The sequence below is a fragment of the Myotis brandtii genome, unplaced genomic scaffold, assembly GCF_000412655.1.
Source record: "Myotis brandtii unplaced genomic scaffold, ASM41265v1 scaffold51, whole genome shotgun sequence".
Lineage (NCBI taxonomy): Eukaryota > Metazoa > Chordata > Mammalia > Chiroptera > Vespertilionidae > Myotis > Myotis brandtii.
This window is the reverse complement of record NW_005369442.1, coordinates 2,716,148-2,734,902: the sequence shown is the minus strand read 5'-3', so window position 1 is coordinate 2,734,902 and position 18,755 is coordinate 2,716,148. Positions and strand designations below refer to the sequence as shown.

The 18,755-nt window shown below is 42.9% G+C and overlaps 1 protein-coding gene across 1 annotated transcript in view; it reads right to left on the bottom strand.

The window, feature by feature from the left end:
• KIAA1211 (KIAA1211 ortholog) overlaps positions 1 to 18,755 on the bottom strand; it is a 239,738-nt gene that overhangs the window by 115,153 nt on the left and 105,830 nt on the right. The window contains exon 2 of the mRNA XM_014548463.1: positions 7,625 to 7,771. The gene's annotated coding sequence lies outside the window, so the exon portion shown is untranslated. The remainder of the gene's footprint in view (positions 1 to 7,624; positions 7,772 to 18,755) is intronic.

Genomic DNA, 18,755 nt, shown 5'->3' with positions numbered 1-18,755 from the left:
GGGGGAGGAGGGAAGGAAAAGTAGGAGGAGAGGGGAGGGGAGGGGAAGGGAGAGGAGGGAAGGGGAAGAGAGGGAGGCCATTCTGAAATCATAGCATTAGGATGAGCAATTTTACCTATTATAGGCACTACCCAACTCAAGAACTAAGTTGCTCCTAGATGCGGAAAGCAAGACAAGCCTTGGCAAAATGCATCCTTATTTGTGTGATAATCAGAATTCTAAATTGGAAATTATGAAGTCCCACTAAACACCAGTATCCATCACAAATAAATAAAAACAGAATAATACACAGATGCTTTTGAAATACATAAGTCTATATAACCAGATACTTAACATAAAATTTAAGTTCAGTCTTAAATGCTCCTTTTGGGGATATTTTTCTGCACGGAATGGACTTTCTAAGGTTTCTTAAAATATGTGTCCAATAAAGTTTAGACTAAATATGTTTTTTCCTTTTCCTGATAAATCTTCCGGTGGTGAGTAATACAGCCTTCTTCATTATTCCTTGGACCTCTGAATGTCAGTTTAGAAACGAAGTCATCTACTTATTTATTTTTTTCAACATTGAAAACATTTGTGTTTCTTTTTTTCTTTCTTCCATCACCGTCATCTATTTTTAAAAGTTTCAGTGCCAATTCTGTGTGCATGGATGTAACCGAAAGACTTTGCTTTCAGAGTAAACGATAGAGGAGCTGTGCTGACATTAGTTTGGTGTCAACTTGAGTCTCCTTGGGAGCAGAAACTGTCTCACTGTTTGTTCTCTGTGCGCCCAGACTCAGGGCGGAGCCTTTTTTGCGGGAGGCATTCAGCGTACGCCTGCCAGCGGGAGGGGTGAAAGGCTCATGGACGCTATAGGGATTTCGGCAGCCGGCTCCAGAATGTGCCATTTTGGCGGGTGGATTGTTTCCAGCTGAAGACGATCAGGCCCAGCAGACTCAGGAAGAGCCTTTTACCTTTCCCTTAACTGCCCCAAAGAATTTAGATAGGGGGGCCTGTAACCAGAGAAAACTTATATCGAAAAGATTTACCTGCGTGCATGGCAAACAATCACTGTTTACCACACATTTGCTCTTCCCACCTTCCTGTGAACCACTTTCCTGCCCTCTGAAGTCCCAGGCCCGGCCCCTTCTCCTGAGCTAGGAGGGCAGACACGCCTCCATAGCCTGACTGTCTGCGAGCCCTTCATGTCTCCGTGGGCTCCTGGACGTACACAATTAAATTTGCTTTTCTCCTGCTAATCTGTTTAATGTCGATTTAATTATTAGGCCAGCCACAGAACCTAGAAGGGGGAAGGGGAAAAGATTTTCTCCCTCCAAAGTGAAATTTCTCCCTCCAATTTAAAAAAGAAAATATCTTCTTTTCATACTTATTTCAATGAGGAAAAGGAAGCTTAGAGGAGGGGGCATTTTGGCGGTAAAGAACTCAGTAGAATTCTTTGCGCAGGAGGGGCTTTGGTCCCTAGAAGAAACAAAGCTATGACTTTCAGAAGAGATGCCTGTGCTGTCCCTGGGCTCGATCCACAGCTAGTGGCGAATCAAGCAGTTATTTCCCGAAGTTTCATAAAGAAAGAAAGGGCGGGATTTAGAGGATCAAAGGGCCCCTCCCAACAAAACATTTGTGTAGGTGTGACCTCGAGATTGTGCGCCCCCCTTGCTTGTCTGGCAAACACTTTCTCATCTTTCAAGACAGCTCAAATGACACCTCTGGGAGGCTCTGGCTCCTGGTGGCAGTATTTACTCTGCCCCTCGTGCTTCCCGGCACTCTGTGTAAAACTCTCTCAAATATCACTAATCGCATTTTATCTGGTTATCTGTTTACATATCTGAATTCAACTCAGTGAAGTTCTGCTAGGGCAATGCTAGATTCAACGGCTCAAAGCAGGGCCAACGCTGGCCTTGGGAAGCCACTTCCTACTCTGGGAGTCAGACAAGTACACAACTACAGTTCACGGTAATAGCAGGGAAACACAACGCAGTTGGACAGAGAACGGGAAGGAGGGCGTGACCACGACCTCCTGGATGGCAGGGTCTTTATATATATTGACTTCAGAGAGGAAGGGAGAGGGAGAGAGAGATAGAAACATCAAGGATGAGAGAGACCTCTGATGGGCTGCCTCCTGAACGCCCCATACTGGGGATTAAGCTCGCAACCCAGCCATGTGCCCTGCCCAGGAATTGAACCTTGACCTCCTGGTTCATAGGTCAATGCTCAACCACTGAGCCCTGACAGCCAGGCCATGGATGGCAGGGTCTTGTTGCATATCCTTAACCTTTATCAAGGTGTCTGGCACATAACAAGTTCCATACATACTAATGGAGAGAGGGAGAGATGAGAAAAGGAAGAAGGGAGAAAGGGATGGAGAGAGGGGAAAAGAATAAAAAAGGCCCCACCCCATCTCCTCCACTCTATGTTGTCAAACCCATTAATTACCCTAAAGGTGCTATTTTCAGGCTCCTGGAAGAGGTATTTTGGAGCAGATAGCTGATGATTAAGTCCCACCTAGCACATGATACAGTACCTGATCATCACCATGGGAAGGAGACAGGCCATAATGTGCCCTGTATTTAACTATCATTCCACAGCACATGCTAATAACACTCCTGGGGGGTCCTGGAGAGACTCACAGAGGTTGCATTGGCTGACACCATTAGCACAGCACCAACGTTATTCTTGGGTTTTGCATTATTAGATTTGCAGGCTCTTTTGCTCCTGCAAAAGGTTTTAACTAGAATTTCGGTCCCTTCACAACCTTGTTTGCCATCCAGTTCCCTGTTCCTCTGCCAGCTTCATCTGTGCAACTCATCTTGGGTTACGTCTGGCAGATGGAAACAGGAATCTCATTTCAATGCCTCTTCTGTCTGCATCCCAGAGCCCTCCCTGAGCAGCCTCTATTTCACCCGGGAGGGAAGAGAAGAGGGGGGACGATCAGCCTCCCCAAGAGATGAGAGTGTAAAGTATTTCTCAAATTTTCATCTTCAACGGTTGGTATCATTTAACTCCTCTGGCTGGGGGGTGACGGGGGGGGGAGGGGGAGACTATGCTTTGTTGCTTAGGCTAGCAATATAATCTCTGGCTATCCCAATGCCAAAATATCAATTACAGGTTCATTTGGATGATGGCATAAACTAGTGCTCCGACCACTAGACAATGACATAAACTGGAGGTGGGGGGAGAAGGTGCTGGAGGAGGTTGAGTCTCAGGACAGAAACGAAACTCGGTAAAGATGAATTCTTTAGATCAGGGGTCCTCAAACTGTGGCCCGCGGGCCACATGCAAATACAAATATTGTATTTGTTCCCGTTTTGTTTTTTTACTTCAAAATAAGATATGTGCAGTGTGCATAGGAATTTGTTCATAGTTTTTTTTTTAAACTATAGTCCGGCCCTCCAACGGTCTGAGGGACAGTGAACTGGCCCCCTGTTTAAAAAGTTTGAGGACCCCTGCTTTAGATCCTTGCAAACGAAGGAACTCAATTCTAAACTGCTGTTTGTCTCATAAAGAGAACCCCACCAGCAACAAACCTGAAGCAGGTATTCCTGAAGCAGGTTTCTTGCTGGAGGCTTTAATGAGAGAAGTGAACGTTCCCATAGCACCCACCTTGCCCTGAGTAACCATAAGGGAAGACTGAAAACATACATGACTTGCAATTAAAAGTAAATGTCTCACCAAGCACAGCGAGTCAGAGAGTGTTTGATTCCATTTATATGAAATGGCTAGGGGAGAATCTATAGAGACAGAAAGCAGACTGGGGGCTGGCAGGGTCTGTGAGGGGAAGGAGAAATGGGGAGTAACTGCTTAATGGGTATGGCGTTCTATTTTGGGTTGACGAAAATGTTATGGGATGAGATGGAGGTGGTGGTTGTGCAACATTACGAATGTACTAAATGCCAGTGAATTGTTCAACTTTAAGATGGTTACTTTCATGTTATATGAATTTTACCTGAACAAAAAATAACAAATATTTTATAATGGTCTCTACCTAAAGGCCTCACTATTTCTCATTGCTCAACAATCTACCACTACTGGGAGATAAGGAGGATTTTATTCCTATTCCACAGTGATAAGAGGGATTAAATAGGTTTCTAAGTTCTAATATTTGTCACCTTTTGGCATTTCCTGTGAAAAGCCTGGTATTTTCCCAGAATGTCTGCAGCTGGGAAGCAATTCAAACCAGTGACCCTGACTTGCTTGGCCAATCCCAATCAGCAGCAGCACCACCGGTTTACCTGCAGTTGCAAAGTGCCGGCCAGATTATCCAAAGTGGACAGCGTACATCTGTGTTTACTGGCCTCTGAGCCCCGGGCAGGCCCTTGGGATCGAGCCGTGTTCTCAGGAGGGGTGGTGACCTCAGACAATAGAAAGAGGGGAGGTCTTTTAATTCAGCAGAAAAATTAAAGCCTTTAATTCAGTAGAAAAATATAAAGGCTTTGCTCTTTCCACACACTTTCAGGATTAAAAAAAAAATCGATTTCCACAAAGAGTAGAAGCATCTTTGGAAGAGAGGCAGCTTTCCCCCCTCCTTCCTTTTGATACAAAAGAACATTTGCTCCAACACACAGATCCAAAGCCGTCAGCTGTCAAGTGGAAAGAGAAGCCCAAGAACTTAGGGGGAATAAAAACATATTGAGAACAGAGATCAAAAGAAGGGACCTTGAGAAGAAACTATAAGACCATGTAACAACAAAAATGGCTAACAACCCTGTCTAGGAAAAGCTGGTAGGGGACTGGCCAGGTTTACCCAACACCTTCCACTCCAACCCCCACACTTTACAGTCAGAGACAAAAACAAACAGGTCTCCCCAACCTTCTTCCCCATTTTTAGAACCATTGGATTTATCCCTCACACCACCTCTTCATGGAGCTCTGATCTTTCCAGTTTTAACCTTAGGACATTTTTTTTTCCAACCACTGTTTGGTCTCATCTCCCAGACTTAGGAGTTGACGGAGACTTTGACGTTCCTCTGAGGCTACAGCCTTTGGTGGCTGCGCCCACTTTCCTCCTGGCAAAGTGTTCCGTATGTTTTGGTGTGTCCTTCCTTTCCTCAGGTGTACACCTCAAGACTAAGTCTAAAATAAGGCTGTCCTGTTGATTTCAGGCTCACAAATAGCTAGCCAGATTTCCTGTTAAGAAGGAATTGCTAAATATAATGAGAAAACAAAACATGTTCAATGCTTCCAAAATCCCCTATTTCTACTGCTGTATTCCAACTGACTCAGAGCCATATATTTTTCCCCCCATGTCATGTGAGAAAAAAAACATGTGGTCCTGTCACAAAATGCTCACACGCCACAGACGCTGCTTATTTTTCTGGAAAAATTCCTAAAGCAGGGAAAAAGCATCTGTTTCCTATGTTGGTCATGCCATGGAATGAAAAGTAAAATGGGGGGCGGGTTATGGAGGGGCCCTCCGTTTCCCTTTTAAAGGAATGCTGAAACAGAGCACCAGTTTTGAGCTCTGTTGGGATTAGGCTGTATGATGCGGATGGGGACTGCGATGTTGTATGTGTGCAGGGCCTGTCCTGAGCCACAGCAATTCCATCCCCTCCATCCTCACACTCCCTCGGCAGTGCAGGAGGAGCATGGTAACACTGCCCTGGCCTGACACTTCTGCTTCCTGACTCTGACTGTGGGCATGTCATTTAAGCGTCTGAGCCTGTGTCTCCGCTTGTAAGATGGAAATAGTAATGCATATTGTTTCCTATTTAAGGTGGCTGTTAGGCATTGAGCTGTGTCCCCCAAAATGCATACCGAAATCCTAACTCCCGGTACCTACAGGGTTGTTGCAGATGGAACAGGTGAAGTGAGGTCGGACTGAAGGAGGGTGGGCCCTTCAACCTACGTGTCTGGTATCTTTATGATGGGGAAGATGGCCATTAAAGACACAAACACACAGGGACGATGCCCTGTGACCAGAGAGGCAGACGCCGAGTGATACAGCTGCAAACCAAGGAACGCCAAGGACTGATGGCCACCACCAGACGCCAGGAAGAGGCAAGGAAGGATTCCTCCCTACGCGGCTCAGAGGGAGCATGGCCCTACCTTGACTTTGTACTTCGAGCCTGCAGAACTGTGAGATAATACATTTCTGTTGTTTTAAGCTCCCCCAGTCCGTGGTACTTCGTTACAGCAGCCGTGGGACACTAATACAGTGGTCATTTTGTAATTTATTTAGTGTGCGTGTGAGCTCGTGTGTTTTAATTGTAGAGGAAACACACTAAGAATGAACCAGGTAGACAAAACAAACAAGCAAACAAAAAAACAACCAAGGTAACTTTTCTTCCTTATCTAAAACTAGGAAATGGCATTATTTCCTCGAGAGCCAACACTGCCTCTCCAAACTCACCCCCTCACACTCCTTCCCATGTAACCCGCTCCATGACGTGGGTCTTCAGTCTGTACTGTCCTTAGGGCCTCTGCATCAGCTTCTTCTTCTGCCTGGACCACGCCCAGGGCGAATCCCTGACCTCCTGTCTTTCCCCAATGAGGCCAACCCTGGCCACTCCTTTTAAAACTGCAATTTGTACTCCTGCCCCACCCAGCACCCCCAAATCCTCTCACTCAGCTCGACTTTTTCTTTTTCCCATGTTCTTATTGGCTTCTAATATCCTAACGATTTACTTATTTCTTTAGTATGTGCATGATTTACTATCTGCCTCCCTCCATGCTACAGCATGACCTCCGTGAGGGAACAAGCATCCAGAACAGTACCCAGGTCATAATATGTGCTCAACAAGGGTTTTAGAAAATACATTATTTATTTTTCATGAACCAATGCCTGCCATGACAATGCATACAGTTGTTGTTTTTCCTTTGATCTTGTCCTTTACTTCTATCCTGTCCCCTAACTTCCAAAAGTACTTAGCAGGTATCTGCAGCCCAAAGAATGGTATGAGTTATACTTAGAGGGCCGGCAGGTGGGGAACAAGATGAAGCTCTCCAATTCACAGCACCAAGTTCTATGGTACAAACACACCATGAGACACAGGCCACTAACTATTCCACAGAATTTTATAACAGCAGTAAAAATAATAAACAATGATAACTGCATTTTTATATTACTCTGTCCCATCTGTAAAACATTTTCTTATGAAATTCCCCTTTACAGATGGAAGGACTGGGGTTTAGAAAAAAATAAGTGACTTGTCCAAGTTTACTTAGCTGGTAGGGGAAGAGCTGGGAATGAAATCTAGAATTAGAAGATCTTCTGTGATAAGGACCTTTTTCTCTTTTTTTAAATTAAAATTTTACTTTTATTGATTTCAGAGAGGAAGGGAGAGAGGGAAAGAGAGATAAAAACAACAATGATGAGAGTGAATCATTGATTAGCTGCCTCTTGCTCACCCCCAACCCCACCCCCGCCGGGGGGGGGGGGGGGGGGGGGGGAAGCCCACAATCCAGGCATGTGCCCTTGACTGGAATTAAACCTGGGACCCTTCAGTGCGCAGGCCAACGCTCTATCCACTGCGCCAAACCAGCTGGGGCGATAAGGACCTTTTAACTTGGTATTTAGTGAAATGTGTACTATCCATTTCTGGAGTCCCACTCACCAATAAGGAAACGCTCTTTAGTGTTTTCTCTACAAGTTACTTCTCTTTTTTCCCCATCCTCTAAACAAATGACTTACCTACCGTAACAGCCACACGTCCTGTCCTTGTTGGTAGCTCTCCACCAGAATTTTCTTCTTGTTAAAAGGAGAATTCACCCTCAGTGGTAAGTGTGCCAGAAAATGAGGTACATTTCGAGAAAGCCTGGGAATCACCACCCTTGTGAACTGTTCAGAAAAAAAAAAACAAAAACAAAAAAACACAATTCAGCAAGAGTTTTATATCTTCAGTTCTCTCTGGGAATGCCTTCAACATGAATCTCTTTCCCATTCTTTGGCAAGTCAAAAGAGGTTTTTGCTGAAACTTCCAATTAAATTTACTAACCTTAAATTCAAGAAATGTGCATTCCTTGGCCTAAATTTATTTTAGTGCCTTAATAACATTTATTATTAACTGCCTCCACTTTTGAAGGGACTGAAAGAACCATATCCATGAATAATTGAGCTTCCATCCTTCTTTACAGAATTCTCACATTTATTCTTCATGGCAGTTTAGCTAAAATTCAAGGAACTATCAGACACATATTCAGCCCAGCAGAAGTGAAGGCAGTAATCATTCCATTATCTCTTCTCCTAGAGATACACAAGGCACCTTTTTATTCAAATGCTAATCACATTCAAACTAGGCTAATAGGCTCCCTCTATGTAAGGTATGCACAATCCTTCCAAACATGCTGGGATGCAAACCCTGACGTCATGACTGGAGGCTGTAACTGGATGGAGGTGGAAATGGCTGATTTGCAAAAGGTCATTCTGCCTTTGCAAAACCCAGGAGAAGAAGGCTACTTTCTGGGGCAACGATACAGGAAGAAATCACTTCTAATCTCAGGATGACAATGGCTGTCGGCCTTTGTGGGGAGATCCCTGTGTGGGTTTAGAGAAGAAGTCCCAGTTCTGGCTCTGAGGAACTAGCTTGTATCAGACCACCTTCCCATTGAACACAACTGGAAAAGCTGGATAAAGATTATGTTAAAAACCTGTTTAAAATACTGGAGTGCTACACCAAGGCAGCCAGGACATGAGAGGCCAAGATCTTAGGGAGAAGAGAAATAAAACTGAGGCAACACCTGGTACCACTTTTCTTCTCAGGACACCTACTGATCTTTAAGAGGCCCAGCGCAGAACTGCTGAGAAGCCAAGCAGAAAGCAGCTGCGCAGAGGCACCCGAAGTGAGCCGACCTCTGGCAAACCAAGGGAATCCCCGAGAGAAGGGACATGTAGAGAAGTGAGCTGGACATTCTGCCTCTCTAAGCATTTGCTAATTGAGAAACGGGGTAAACCAAGCAGAAAGCAGCACCAACAGGTTTGGGAATTAAACAGAGCTTTGGGCAGTTTCATGATGTTGGAGGAATTAATATTGGAGTTCAGGGCCCCCCAGAAAGGGAGAAGCTCAGGTACATTTCCTTAGGACCCCTGAAGGGCACCACCTACCATGAAAGCCTAAAATAATACCAGAACTGAGTCTTAAAGCAGCTCAGTTCCTTGTCGGATTAATGTGGTCTGCCCTGCCCTAACCACCTCTCAGAAGCAAAAGCAGCCTCTGGAGAAAGATACCATCATCTACAGAGTTTATGACTCTTTATACAAAATGTCTGCATTCAATCAACAATTGCTAGGCATTCCAGGGCATGGATTCAAGAAAGAGAGACAATAGAAAGACCCAGACATGACCCAAATAGAGTCATAGGACATGGTCTTTAATCCTATATAATAAACGCCTAATACGTAAATAGAAAGAACGGTAGAATGACCAGCAGAATGACCGGTTGCTATCACGCACACTGACCACCAGGGGGCAGACGCTCAATGCAGGGGGCAGCTCCTGTGTTGAGCGTCTGCCCCTCCCTCCCCCAGAGGGAGGTGACCGGCAGTGGCAATCAGGGGACAGGGTGGGGCCGGCCAGTGGGAAGTGCCAGGCCGCCAGCCAAGGTGGGTCCCTGGGGGGCTCCCCCATCACCCTGCCCGCTGGTCGCCCCACTGATGGCCCTGATCGCCAGCCAGGCCTAGGGACCCTACCCTATATATTGGGAACAGTCTCTTAGATTTAAAAATTAAAACCTGGCAAGGCTACTCTAACACTGAAAAAACAGGATGATGCAGCGATGACGTGCATGGACTCTGGCTTGCACATTTTGTGGTCAGCCCTGATTCTGACCCTTATAACTGTGTGACAAAGCCAATTACTTAACTTCTCTCTCCTTCAGTTTTTCCACCCATAAGATGGGGAAAATGCTACTTCTGCCTCAGAAGGATCATGTTATGTACTACTTTTTATAATCAGGGCAAAAAAATGTAGCTCCCCATACAACAGCAAGATGCCTTTCACCTGTATGAAAAGTATGGTCACTGGTGCATGCAGTGTCCCCAATTGTGAGAGGGATGTCCGACTGCTGGTTTAGGCCCAACATCCCCCAAGGGGTCCCAGATTGCAAGAGGATGCAGGCTGGGCTGGGGACCACCCCCTACCGTGCATGAATTTTGGGCATCGGGCCTCTAGATAACTATAATTAATATGTTCAAAATTATCAAGATTGTAAAATATTTAAACTCACAGAACAAGCCAGAAAAAATTAAGTAGGGATACAAAAGATCTGAATAGCATAATTAACGAACTCAACTGTAGTAACAGATATGGAATACTGTACCCAACACTGGTACTACACATTTTTTTAAGGTGCACATGAAACATTTACAGAAATTAACCACATATGGGTCATAAAGTATGCCCCCAGATATTTAAACAAATGGAAATTATAGTGTACTTTTTTGAACTTATGATTTTGAAATAATATAGATTAGATTCATAAAAAATTACAAAAATAGTATTTTTTAAATTGAGGGGAAATTTACATACTGTAAAATACATACTGCTCTAAAATGTACAATTTGGTAAGTTTTTTTTGTTTTTTAAATATATTTTTATTGATTTCAGAAAGGAAGGGAGAGGGAGAAAGAGAGAGAGAAACATCAATGATGAGAGAGAATCACTGACTGGCTGCCTCCTGCACACCCCCTACTGGGGATCAAGCCCGAAACCCCGGGCATGTGCCCTTGATGGGAATCCAACCCAGGACCCTTCAGTCCACAGGCTGACACTCTATCCACTGAGCTAAACCAGCTAGGGCCAATTTGATACATTTTGATAAAGAAACCCAACTGTGTAACCGCCAACAAAATAAAAATATAGAGCATTTCCATCACTCCAGAAAGTTCCCTCATGCTCCATTTGGTAAATCCCCAAATCTCAAAGACAACCACTGTTCTCATTTCTAGTTCCGTAGATTAATTTTGCCTGTTCCTGAGCTTCATACAAATCGGCTCATATAGTATGTCTGTGTCTGGCTTTATTCACTCAGCGTGTCTCTGAGATTCACCTACACTGTTGAGTGTATAAATACTGTACTCCTCTTTATTCCTGAGCAATAAATAGTCCATTGTATGAAAATAGCACAACTTATTACATATACATATTCTTCTGTGGATGGAAATTTGGTTGTTTCCATTTCAGGGCTATTATAAACAAAGCTATTATAAATATTTTCATACAAGCCTACTTGTGAACATATATTTTTATTTCTCTTGGGTAAATACTTGGGTGTGGAACTGCTAGGTTATAGGATGGAAAGCATTTAACTTTATAAGAAACTGCCAAACAATTTCCCACAATCTATGTGTGGCTGCCACTGGGACTTCAGTAGAGTTACATACTGCAATTAATACAAAGACCACTGTCTGAATGACCGCCCTCTCTCCAGGGGCCATTGCTTTCCCTCTGAGCTCACTGGGAAGAGAGTTCTGGGCATAGAAGCCAGAGTGAGGCTGCTCCAGAACTTCAGACACGGCCAGCTTTGGTCTCTGTTCCGTAACAGCTCTCAGAGATGCTGCTCTAAGTGGTGGTTCCCGCCCAGTAACAGCCGAGAGGAAATGTGACCACAGTTGACTTTTCATATTCCAGAAGTGTCAAGTACACAATCTGCCATTCCTTAATAAACACCTTTAAAGCAATAAATAAACAAACAAACAAATAAATAAATAAAGTGTTACAAGCATTGATTTTAGGGTTATAAATAAATTTAGCCAGCAGGCAACTGGCAAATATAGAATCTAGGAACAATGAGAACTGACTGTTCCAGGTCTGAAATCTGGTTTTACTCTTTCAAATTTCTTCCCATTTAGACAAAAGAGGCCTGGTGAAGCCCCAGGTAAGTTTCATGACTCCCAGCAAGGTGTTGGCTCAACTAAACTAGCCTCATGGAAGCTCACTTACTGTTGAGGTAGCGATTTACAACTTGTCCCAGGTTGACCACTTCACCCCATCTCTGCTCATTTCTTTTCTCAGATGCTCAGGGGGAACATTACAGAACACTGGAAATGTTAAGTTTGTCTGTAAATCACACATAACTATCTGGGCACTTACTTCAGACACAAGAACACAATCAGCAGTAATGGGGCCACCTGTGCTTGGTACTACACTCTGGAGACTGACGGGAAGAGAAGGAGAGGGAAGAAATGTGACCCTCCGTGGGCCCAGAGTATGCCTATCCAGGTAAAGAAGTTTAAAAGTGGACTCTTCCTATTTGCCATGGCCACGTACGGGATGTTTCACAGCCCCTGCTGGCTGTGGGCCCGCCCTAAAACCAGGTGCTAGGAATCAGTCCAGCAGTCAGGAAGACCTGGTGTCAGAACCACCTCTCCGGGATTCACTTACTTCTGCAAGTCATGATGCCTGTGACCTGCCACTTGAGAACAGACTGTAACAGAAACTACAGCTGCATTACTCAGAAGGTTTCTGTCTGGAGTAGTAACTGTGCTGCGGGGCTGGCCAGCTGGAGTTGGGTTTCCATCTGGGTGACTTTGACTTTGCAGACCGACACAACCTGGTCACCTTGAGCACTATATTCTCAGCCCCTTCTCAATAGCAACTGGCAGGAGGAGCTGTGACACCAGTTTTGGTGACTCTCAGTGAACAGCAGGACCCAGGTAGTCCTCCCTCCCTCCTCTAAGGCGCCCAACCTGACAGCAGGTGCAGAAATGATCTGGACTTTGGGCCAGGAGACTCATATTTCGGTTTTGGCTGGATATGAAATTATACTGTGAAGTTGGAAAAAAAAAAAGATATAAATTACCTCCTTCCCATTCTCCTCTACTTCCATGCACTAGTGAGAAGAGTAGCAAAAATCTGCTCCTTCATCCCTACCTCCCCAGCCTCTTACCCAACAGAACTTCTGGGACCACGTAAGTGCAAAAGATCTACTTAATACTGTGTGACTGCATCAAAAAGGAGGGAAATCTAAGCCATTAGTATGTAGAAACATCTTCACAGATGTCTTATACATGGGAGTTAGGCTCAACGGTTGAAATCCACCCCTACTGACCCCACCCTACCCCCCGGATCTTATAATTTCTACTATTCCTCTACACACACACACACACACACACACACCACTTCTTAGCCAAACTACTAGTTTTGGTTTTCTGTAAAGTTGCTGCTGTTGATTTCATTTCTCTTCTTCCTCTTACTGTTAAACTTCAGAGGCAAATGGTCTATACATCTTCTCTCCAACATCTCAACTGTTCTCTGCTTAACCCTCAAATCACTCCTGATCTCACCATTCTACTCAAATTGCACTTCTGAGAGTTACCAATGAGCTCTGACTCCCAAAGAAAAGTCTTTGCTCAGTTCCCATTTGTCTTGACATTCACCACCGTCCCACCTACAGTCCCCTAATATGTGACGCTGCTAAGTAGGCACAGCTAACTGAAATTGTCTGTTTCTTTAGTTGCCTTGAAAACTATCTTCCTGGTTGCCTTTAACCCTCTATGTACTCTTATTCTCCTCCACACATAAATCTTTAAAGCAAAGCTAATATCTATTCCTTATCAGCTGTAATGATACAGTTTTTCTAAGACTGTTACCTGTCATTTTACTTTTTCATTCTCACTCTCCATGCCTGGTTAGTGTTCTTTTTTTTTACTTGTTTCATTCTTTGACTGTCTCTTTAATCCCAGCATGTCAAACTCAAAGGCTAACATGGGCCAAATAAACAAGGTTTAAGTTTATGAGGGCCGCAAAAAAACAAAAGCTTCAATTTTCATAGAAACGTAGGTTTATTTCAATAGAGACATGCTGAATACAAAGGGCTGAAATAAATGAGTAATCGTTAACATAAAATAATAGAACATTTTAATAAAAATTAATATTTTTTCTTGAACATTAACTTACCAGACACTGAATAACTGCACAAATTAATAAGCGTAATGCAAATAAACCTATTTTTCTTGTTCTCTGAAAGCGCACACCAAATAAGTCAGCCCAAGACTAATGACGTGGCAATCGGCTGCTAAAATATCCGCTGCTAGTATTAATGGAGAGAAATGGTGTTCCTGTGTGTAAGGCGCATAAGGGAAATGAATGCAACATGATTATAGTAATCAGTCATTAGCAAACATTGTAGTTAGTTACTAATAATTATGTATAACAGGATATTGTAAAAAATTAAGTTACTAAATTTTTATTAAAACGTTTCTTACATACCGTTATATTGGCTGGGCCACAAATATATTTGTTGTGGGCCACATGCAGCCCGCGGGCTGTGAGTTTGACATGCTTGCTTTAATCTGTTCTCTCTGCCACCATCCCGACCCAGGTTCTCATCTACTCATGTCTGTCCTGCTGCAATAATATCCCATTATTCAATTAGTCTGCCTCTGCTGTGCCCTAAATATTACTGCCAGACTAATTCAGCAAATTCTGCTTGCATTAAGTTACTCCCATGCTACAAAACTTGCAATGACTCCGCATTATTCACAGAATACATTTCTAACTGATTCTGGCAATCAAGGCCCTCCTCCCCCAATCCCACTCAACGCACCTGAGCTTTTTCTATTCCCTAACATCTACCACCCCCAGTGCAAATTCTCTACTCTGGACAAATCAATGTCTTTGCACCCCATCGCTATCCAGGATGAGTCTCAACTCCAAGCCTTCCTTATTGTCAATGAGCAGCATCGAATAAAACTTGGTTGTTCCTGGACATTGCCCTTAACATCCCCACTACCAATGCGATTCACGTTCCCAACAGAGCAGCAGCACGTGCATGATCCCCACAAAGAGTGTGCACTCTTCCCGGCTAAGGGGATTCTACCAGGAACTCTTACTCCACTCAAACCAGAAAGCATGTGGCGGACAAGAAATGAAGAGTCCTCTGTGCGCGTAACGTTGATACCAATGGGAGGTTATTCCATTACAGAGGGTGGAGAAGGAAGAGCAGGGGACAAGGAGGGTTTTTTCTTCTGCTGGCCAGGGAAAGTACAAACAGAACCTGAGCATCATGAACTGAATTCATTCAATTCTTTGCAGCAAAGTAGCTCAACAGGTAAATACCTCTGCTGGTTGTTTGAATTACAGATGAGTAAACTAATCTGTTCCTTTATTTTCAACTTCTCAAAGGCAACTGTTCGCAGGCACCTCTTAGGAAATAAATTGCATTCCCCTCCCCCTCGGCCCCGCCCCCCCCATACTTGGCTGGAGAATAAATGATGAGTAATTTCCTATATTCTTAAAGGAAAATCTAAGGTTCAGGCTTGAAAGGACAGACCTGGTGTGGGATCATGAACCTGTTCACCAATTGAGACAGATGGCCAACAATCCCTACCTTTTGAGAGTACTATTCCCTACGCTAATGCTAGGATCACCTGGTTCTTGAACAGATGATAAAAATTATTCACACTTTAGAGATGACACCAAGACAACAGCCCTCAAATCTGAAACCTTCCTGAAGGCTCTCCTGAATTTCCATTCTCCTACTTTCATTTCCCCTCTTTTTTCCACCTTGTTTTATCTTGTACTTTTGGACTCAACCCAGGTCTGGTCTTCTTCTCTGTGATTTGAGAATACAGTGGAGAAGCCTCCCTGACTTAGCTACCAAGAAACTACGTACTCCCGCTCTGTCTGTTTGCTCTCAGGCATAGCAATAGACTCCCACTACTCCACCCACACTCCAGCTCCTCAGGACTCTTCCCAGTTTCAGTAATGCCTTCATTGTGTGTACCGTCAACATAGTCTTTAACCAAAAAAAAAATATGGTTTGTTCTTTGTGCTGGTTTGTCAAGTCAGTTGCTGAAACGCTGATGGTCTTTTCCTAAAGAAACTATGTGATAAATGATGATTTATTAATTATAAATGGTTAGGTCCCAGGGCTAGCTCTCACTCCTAATTATACCTTTTACTGCAGTAGTAACAGAGGGATCCCAAATCTTTCTGTGTTCCTGGAAAGGGAGATAGGATGGTTCCAGCTTCTTCTGTGTCTTTCCAGGGACCCTTTGTATATACATATAAACTATATATGGGTATGTCTTCAACCCTTTCTCCCTTTCTGCTTCTTAATGTAAAAATTAGATACAATCAAGACACACTGTCCTACACATCCCTGTTTTCCCTTAACAAGAGATCCTGGAAGTCATTGCATATTAGCACAACAGATCAGCTCTATGGATATAACAACTTACTTAAAAAAATTAAAATAACTTATAAATGTATTCATAATGTAATAAGTTGGATTATTAAGGTAAATTTAAAATTTCCTTTTTTTTAATTGTAAAAGCAGTAAATAAAATCACCACCACAAAAGAAAAATCACGAAGTGAAAAAATTTATCCACAATCCCATTAAAACTATGTTGATGTACTTCTTTTTTTCCCCAAAAAAAGTTAAAAACAGTTTTTTATATAATGAAAGCTCCCAAATGATAATAACACTGCTGCTCTGTGGACCACAGCAGAGAATCAAGAGGGGCTCTCCATACGGGCCAAGGAGCAAAGGTTAGAGGATCTGCTGCAAAGCTATACGGGCAAAACATTAGCTAAAGCTTTAATACCATCTTGAGAAGAATCAGTAAGTTACAGCATATCTTACAGCAGAAAACTATGGAGCATGGATAATTAATAAAATGGAGCTACATATATCAAGTCAATATTATCAAGACACATAAAATTCTGTTAAACATAAAAATTAAGTCCCAGGATGTTGTATACAGTGTAAGAGCATTTACATAAAATCTAAAACATGTGAAGTAATATTAAATATTGCTTAAGAATGTGCACATATATTGTAAAAGTAAAAAATTATACTGGAGAGTGATAGCACCAAATTCAGAACAGTTTTTTCCCCCCCAAAAGAAATAGAGAACTTTAAGGCAAAATGTTACTACTTTACAAAGATAGAATGGTGGGTCCATGGACATTTTTTTTACATCATTCATTACGTATTTCAGAATGCAAAAATGCTTATTTAACTTAGTGATTTCAAATATCTGTGTTAAAATGAAATCATACTTGCAAAAGCTCTGTATAAAAGTAAAATCTGCTCTGAATATTAAGGTGTTTTTTTTAAAAAATTAAACGTTTTTTCAATCACAATTTATATTCCATATTTTAAAAATATATTTTTATTTACTTCAGAGAGGGAGGGAGGGGAGAGAAAGAGAGAGAAACATCGATGAAAGAGAATCATCTGCCTCATGCACGCCCCCTACTGGTGAATCAAACCCGCAACCAGGGCATGTGCCCTGACTGGGAATGGAACCATGTGTTCAAGAACCTTGTGATCCGAGCATTAACTTAGGGAATAGTACTCTCAAAAGGTATGGATTGTGGCCATCTGTCTCCACTTTACCTTAAGCAAGCTCCTAGTTTATAGGCTGATGCTCAACCACTGAGCCCACGTGCCTGGCCATTCCATATTTTTTGGTATTGGTTTCAGGTGTACAGTATAGTGGTTAGACAGTCATATACTTTACACAGTGATCCCCTGATGTTTCAGTACACCCCTGGCATCATAGTTATTACAATACTACTAAATATATTTCCTATGCTGTACTTTACATCTCCATAACCATTTTGTAACTACCAATCTGTACTTTTTAAAAAATTAATTTTTTCCATCACCATTTATCCCCTCTATGCCCTCTTCCCCACCCACCCCCCAACTCCCCAGCAATCACCACACTGTTGTCCATGTCATGAATTCTTTTTTTCCCCTGTTTTTTCTCAATCCCTCTAATCCCCACCAGAGCCGTCTGCCTGCTTTCTATCTATGAGTCCGTCTTTATTTTGCTTGGTAGTTCAGTTTGTTTATTAAATTCCACATATGAGTGAAATCAGATGATACTTCTTTCTCTAACTGGCTTATTTCATTTAGCATAATGTTCTCCAGGTTCACCCATGCTGTCCCAAAGGGTAAAATTTTCTTCCTTTTTATAGCAGAGTAGTATTCCATTCTGTAAACATACCATGGCTTTTTTAAAAAAATTAAATCTTTATTGTTCAGATTATTACAGTTGTTCCTCTTTTTTCCCCCCATAGCTCCCCTCCACCCGATTCCCACCCCACCCTCTGCCCTTACCCCCCCCTCCACTGTCCTCATCCATAGGTGTACGATTTTTGTACAGTCTCTTCCCGAACCCCCCACACTCCTTTCCCTCCCCAAGAATTGTCAGTTCACTCCCTTTCTATGTACCATGGCTTTTTTAATCCACTCATCTACTGATGGACACTTGGGCTGCTTCCAAATATTAGTTTCTGTAAATAATGCTACAATGGCCCTAGCCGGTTTGGCTCAGTGGATAGAGCAATCGGCCTGTGGACTGAAGGGTCCCGGGTTCGATTCCGGTCAAGGGCATGTACCTTGGGAACATCCCCCGTGGGGGGAGGGCAGGAGGCAGCTGATCGATGTTTCTCTCTCATTGATGTTTCTGACTCTATCTCTTTCCCTTCCTCTCTGTAAAAAATCAATAAAATATTTTTAAAAAATAATGCTACAATGAACCTAGGAGTACATATATTCTTTTGGATTATGTTTTGGGTTTCTTCAGCTAAATTCCCAGAAGTAGAATCACTGAGTCATAAAGCAGTTCCACTTTTAATTTTTTGAGGAAAATTCATACGGCTTTCCACAGTGGTTGCACCAATCTGCATTCTCACCACATCCTTGCCAGCACTTGTTGCTTGTTGATTTACTGATAGCCAATCTGACAGGCGTGAGGTGATATCTCATTGTGATTTTAATTTGCATTTCTCTAATGATAGTGAGATTGAGTATTTTTTGGAGAAGTGTCTATTCAGGTCTTTTTCCTTATACAACATGGTTGTTGTG